Source organism: Lutzomyia longipalpis, chromosome 4 (assembly GCF_024334085.1).
Source record: "Lutzomyia longipalpis isolate SR_M1_2022 chromosome 4, ASM2433408v1".
NCBI classification, from domain to species: domain Eukaryota; kingdom Metazoa; phylum Arthropoda; class Insecta; order Diptera; family Psychodidae; genus Lutzomyia; species Lutzomyia longipalpis.
The window spans coordinates 11,771,607-11,778,604 of NC_074710.1; positions in this window are offsets into that span (position 1 = coordinate 11,771,607).

A 6,998-nucleotide genomic window follows, 5' to 3' on the forward strand; every position below is an offset into this window, starting at 1 on the left:
GGTTTCATAATGTGCAATATTTTGGGAGGTAAGAGAGCGAACTTTTAGCCGGAGCTTTCTGCAATGTGAGTGACATTTATCGTGCAGAACATTATTTTTGGATGCACTTCCCTGGGTTAGTCAACTGTTAAGAGAGACAATGTTCATCATGAGCTTTCTCATGCACAAGTCATTCACATATGTGGTGTAGGAGTATAGCGAGTACAGTGAATATTTTCCGCAATCTTGCTGGGGTGGAAATTTCCTCTGTCGCTTGTCCCAAAAATACAGCGAATGCCTGGCAAAAGGTGCACACTAGCTGCGAGACAGGAGGGGGGGGGAGGCGGGATGAAAATTAAAATTTCCACCCTTGCATGAATGCAAGCCAACCTGTGAGTACTTAAAGCCATACACGAACAGCTTTATCGCATTTCATTAGCGCACAGGATGTGCGCGAAGAATGGACTAGGCCATCCACGTGGTGTATTTCCGCGTTGATTGCAAGTTGTTAGTGGGGCAATAAATGAGAAAAATCAGGACAATTCTAGGAGACCATTACGGGAAATTTATTGCACTTGGGATGCCACCCCCATCAGCCTCTCACGGGGTTATGTGGGTGGTGATGATGCCACCACGCGGCATGGAATATCCCCTCATCAGGTGCAAAAAGCATCCAATTCCCCGTGGTGAGGAGTTTGAGGTGAAAATTTGGGGCAGATACCCAAAATTACTTCTCCATGTCCTTACGGTTTATTAATGCTTTCGTCTTCACCCCATAGCTTATGCTGCTACAACACAACAACATCGCATGGCTATATAGCTTTCATGATGAGCAAGACAACACTTCGGACGGATAGGATTTCCACGTTAAAAAATAATTAGAATAAAATGGAATAAATAATAAGTCGAAGGAAAAAGGTGTTGAATTTCCTTGTCAGGATATTTTCGACTTTAAGTGTTTTCTACAACATTTTGCCTTAATGTTTTTTTTTCCTATAGCTTTCGGTAGTTAAAGCAATTTGCATTTAATTTCCACCGAAGAATTTTCCTAAACATGCACAGGTAATTTTCACAAAATTACAAAATGCTCTTAATTGACTGGGAGACTATATACATGAATTATGGTTTTTCTTAAGTATAATAGGTAGTATGTCTGATTAGAGATAATGGTGAGATAGGTTCGTTATCAATGCCAATGTATTCGTCCTTTGAGCACTTTGGTAGAAGAGGGAAAATAAGAAAATATCCAACATAATTGAACCAAGATGAATTCCCTTCTTCTTTGAGTTTGAAAATACTCTTCAATTCATCTCTATTTGCATGTTAACCACCTCAAATTCTTCTGTTTTTCAATTAAAAGCATCCTCCCGGTGCAAGTTCATTATTTAATTATGCAATTTCCATTTTGTCAACTGACCCATATTGTGGCTTTTTACTCCTCGAAACCGTCTCGTCCCTAATTGGGCTCTTGATGAGTACCTCAAGTGCAGAGATGCTGAGAGAGATTATGAAGCACCTACGTATACATAGCTCACCTCTTTGGGTTGAAAATTGGACAATCGTCCATGCATAGTAAAGTGTACTCAAGTGATGAGTCCTTAGTCGAGTATTACTCCCCACATGTACAACATACTAATTGAATGCAACAAGTCACAAAGCGTCCATTGCTCGATATTTTAATTGAATTAATAGGTTGCAATTGCTCTCGATGGGTCAAATATACAAAGGGGACACTTTCATGGGGGGACAGTGTACCAGAAGGAATTACCATTCAGTTAACCTAGTTCTACTGCCTCTTTACTAATACAAGCTTTACAATCTGAGATATCTGGATAAAGAACTTTCTGGGGATGTTAGTTTTTGACCAGGGGGTGTTTATCTGTCGAATATTTTGTTGTTTTGAGAAAATCATTCGAATATTGGTAAATAATCCGAGTACTTCTATCACATAACACGCCTTTATTACTTTTTGAGCGTAAATTTAGTACATTTATGCTTGAATTTAGTACTTTTATGCATGAATTTAGTACTTTTTAAAACTTTTTCTCACAAATTTGAGCATCTTTAGGACAAAAGTCCGAATAACTTTTTTTAATCTTGAATTTAATAATTTTTCGGCTTACATAAAGTAACTAGTCAACCCGAGCCCCCAATCACATGTGAGCAAACTCCATTTTAAGCTATAAAAGAGGGGCGTATATAAGTAAGGGGGATGAATAATACGGTACCCTGAAAAATTTTGAAAATAAAAAAAATCCCGTTATCTGACCCTTCAGCAGGTAGAAAATGGGAAAAAAAAAACAAATTTTCTGCGGGGGCGCTATAAAGGGGGGTTGGGGCGGAATCCCATATAGCGCTTGCAACTCGTATTGACCCCCCCCCCCCTATATATACACTACCCGCGAAAAGTTTTCGGGCAAGGCTAAAATGGGATATTTTTGAAGGCAAATTTTAAGTGGCTATATCTCTGGCTGTGATTAACCGATTTTCAAAAATTTACCAGTTTTGAAAAGGTACATTTCTCACCTTTCCAAACCTGATAAATTTTTGAAAATCGGTTAATCACAGCCAGAGATATAGCCACTTAAAATTTGCCTTCAAAAATATCCCATTTTAGCCTTGCCCGAAAACTTTTCGCGGGTAGTGTATATATATTTTTTTGGCGCTACGTCCCATATAGGAACAGGGCCGGCCGCCCTATATGATGTTGTTGTTCTCCTTGCGGAGAAGTAGTGGGCTGCCTTGCTAGATACTACCACGTGTGGGCCATTTTACGGATAGGAGTGTATCAATCTCCTGATCCAACCGGTCAACGTGATCTAATTGCACGTTGGCGGATGGGGCGCGTTGCCGGGTTCTGTATTCGAACCGGCGACCTTTGGATGCGCACTCAAGCGCTCTATCCACTGCACCCCAGGCCCACTCCCCCCCCTTACCCCAATACCAAATTTCATCAAGATCTGCCCAGCCGTTTTGGAGGAGTTAATGTGCCACAAACAAACAAACAATCAAAATTTTCAGCTTTATATATTAAGATATTTGGGCTTGAATTTAGTACTTTTATGATTGAATTTAGTATTTTTTTAGTGTTGGATTAAGCACTATTTAAGGTCGAATTTAGTACTTATTAGGCTTAAATTAAATAATTTTTAGAACTAAATTTAGTACTTTATAGGATTAAATATACCTAGTATTTTTACGGTTTAAATTATACGGTTAAAAATACATTTTAAGCTTGAATTTAATACTTTTTAGCTGTGATTCGTTCAAAGAAAAGAATAGAACAGCTTCTGTGACCACCTAAAATGTAATGTTGTCCGATCGGGCTCAAACTTGGTATGAGCACGAATTACTTAGATTTGCATAAAGTACTTATTTATTAGGCTTGAATTAAGTACTTTTTGGACTTTGTAATATCGGCGTTCAAATCTCCCGCCGATATTCGATTCGGCGCGCTTCCCCCAGACGCGCGCATCTTCCGGGAACGGGAGATTTCCAACCCCCTGACGGTATAAATAACGATCACCGAACCATTGCTACTCCACTTGAATTTCTCTCTCACTGACCTTTGTAAATTTCGTGAATTTTAAATAAATTGAATTAGAAGTTAAAGCCAAAGTAGAAGCCTAAATCTTTTATTGTGCGAACCTTCCTACGGCGACGAGGCTCCAATTATTGTATTAATTACAAATCATCTTCTAAAAAGGTAACGACACAACAACTGGCAGACGAGGATGTCCACCGCTACTCTAGAGACTATTCTGGGACAAATGGTCACGATGCAGAGGAGCTAAAGAACCAGCGTGACACGAAGGCTTCTACATCTTCTGAAGTGGCACTGGAGGCACTTTCACGCAGCATTCAGATGTTCTCCTACGATCCAGACCAGAGCTTGACATTTGGTGCGTGGTTTCAACGCTACGCCTCAACATTCTTCGAGGACGGCAGGAATCTGGATGACGCTGCGAGAGTTCGGTTATTACTCAGGCGTCTCGATGCACCCTCATACGAGCGATATGCCAATCACATCCTGCCACGAATCCCCTCAGAACAATCATTTGCGGCGACAGTGGAGACGCTCAAGAAACTCTTCGGGCGCGGAGAATCGCTATTCTGCATCCGCAGGAAGTGCTTGCAGTTAGTGATTCGTGACGATGATGACCTTGCCACTCATGTCGGCGTCGTCAATCGTCACTGCGAGGATTTCCGGCTGCAGGAATGCACGCCGGACCATTTCAAGGCACTGATGTTCGTCCTCAGCCTACAGAGCGACAGATACATTCTCGTGCGTGAGCAGCTGCTGACGAAGCTGGAGACGGAACCCGCAGGGACGATCAATTTGGAGTTCATGTTGGAAGAAGCTAAACGGCTGATGAACGTGAAAAATGACTCCAAAGTCGACATTCCACCAGCATTCATTGGAGCAGTCCGCAAAAATGGCAATCCCCGAAAAGAGCGTCCTCCAAGTCCGTGCTTTTTGTGCGGAGCAATGCATTTTGTGGCTGAGTGCACCTACAAAGAGTCGAAATGTATTGATTGCGGCAAAATTGGACACAAGACAGGCTATTGTCCACCCAACCGGGATGACCAACGGCATCCGGAGGGGTCAGTGAGTTCAGACAAAAAGAAATTCTCCAAGAACAACCAACGGAAGTTCGATGCACGAGCAAACGCAATTTTTTCTACTCACCAAGTCGATAGAAAATTTCTCGTGCCTCTCATCAACGGGTCACCAATGGAGTTCCAATATGACTGCGCAGCCGACATGTCCATGATCTCACACGAGTCATGGGAAATCCTTGGAAAACCCCGTCTCAGCCCAGCTTCCATCACTGTGCGCGATGCTCAATCAAATCCCATTCCCATAGATGGAGAAATTGAGTGTCGTGTGAGTCTCATCAACAAAGAGATTGTGGGCAGATGTCTTGTCTCCCCGGCAACCAAATCAAATCTCTTTGGCATCGAATGGATCGATTCTCTTGGGTTGTGGGATGTGCCACCCAGCGCATTCTGCAAGGCCATGAAGCGCGACATTGACACATCATCAGCTGTCAGGGATTCCCAGCAATCCATCCCCGTCGTGGTCAGCTCCGAGGAAATTCTGTGCACCAAAGCCACAGACAACATCCAGCTGAAGGCCAATATATCCCCAGTGGCATACCACATCGCATCCGTGATTGATGAGGAACAATCATCCGGCATAACCTCACCCATAGATCACTCAAGGCTGATCTCATCCAATCGCAAGCAACATCAAGATGACGCTATCATCGCCAGCATTACCGCAGATGCTCTCCAAGACGACACTGTGGTGAATAATGCAGCATCACAACTTCCCGTGAGCTTCAAGTCAATCCGAAGAGCAACGCAATCGTCTGCAATCTTTCAGGAAGTCTCACGTTACATCTCTGGTGGCTGGCCATCATCCACAAAAGCCATCAAGTCAAGGGAAGTTGCAAAATTTTTTCATGTACGTGACTCTCTTTCGCTGATCAAAGGTTGTGTCTTTTTCAGGGACAGACTGGCAATTCCAGAGAGCTTCCGGCACAAAATCCTCCAGCAGCTCCACAAATCTCATCCTGGCATATCACGGATGAAGTCATTGGCTCGAGGATACATTTATTGGCCAGGTTTAGGCAAGGCCATTGAGTCAATAGTCCGGAACTGCACAGATTGCGCTCTCGCCAGCAAGTCCCCTGTCAAAGCACACCTTTGCCCGCATTCATCGCATCCCGTGGAACCTACACACAGGAATACAGAGAGGGAGGATGAGTACAAGAAACGTCACAATGCCAAGAAACGCTCCTTCAGGAAGGGGGAGGAGGTATTCGCAAAGAAGTACTTACCCGATGGGAAACTCAGCTGGACTCAAGGTATCGTCGTAGAACGTCGTGGGTTCGTCCAATACAACGTACGGCTCGCAAATGGCAACCTTATACGTGCACACGTCAGTCAGCTGATGCTCAGGTACACTGGCACACCTGAAGCACGCCCACGTCACCATTCTTTGCAAAACACCGACTCTATGGCTCCCTCTGGCACGTTTCTTCCACTACAAATTGGCACTACACACACTTCACCACCACCTGGGCCATCGAATCCCTCTGTAGCAGGAAGTCCAACCCAGGAAACTCCAATTGTGTTGGGAAGTTCCGACGAGATTGTGGATTTGACAGAACAAGAGATTCCACAATGGTGCCCACCAAGAAGTTCCACAAATTCCACACAGCACGTCTACACCCGAGACACCAACCACACCGGTGCCCCACTCAACAGCCCGATCACCAATAGGACCGATGGGCCTTGAAGGATGTCGTGCCAACTCCTTCGAAGGGGGGAGGTGTAATATCGGCGTTCAAATCTCCCGCCGATATTCGATTCGGCGCGCTTCCCCCAGACGCGCGCATCTTCCGGGAACGGGAGATTTCCAACCCCCTGACGGTATAAATAACGATCACCGAACCATTGCTACTCCACTTGAATTTCTCTCTCACTGACCTTTGTAAATTTCGTGAATTTTAAATAAATTGAATTAGAAGTTAAAGCCAAAGTAGAAGCCTAAATCTTTTATTGTGCGAACCTTCCTACGGCGACGAGGCTCCAATTATTGTATTAATTACAAATCATCTTCTAAAAAGGTAACGACACAACAGACTTGAATTTGATCTTTTAAAAAATTATCTTGTCTCCAGTCAGAGCATCTTTACGACTGAAGTCAGAATAACTTTTCTCAGCTTATATTTTGGTCTTGAATTTAGTACTTTTTTAAAGGGTTGAATTAAGTATTTTTTTGGGCTTAAATTTAGAACTTTTTAGGTTTAAATTTAGTTCTTTTAAGGGTTGAATTAAGTACTTTTTGGGCTTAAATTTAGAACTTTTTAGGTTTAAATTTAGTTCTTTTAAGGGTTGAATTAAGTACTTTTTGGGCTTAAATTTAGAACTTTTTAGGTTTAAATTTAGTTCTTTTAAGGGTTGAATTAAAAACTTTCGAAAAGAACTTTTTCATCTATCAGGACATC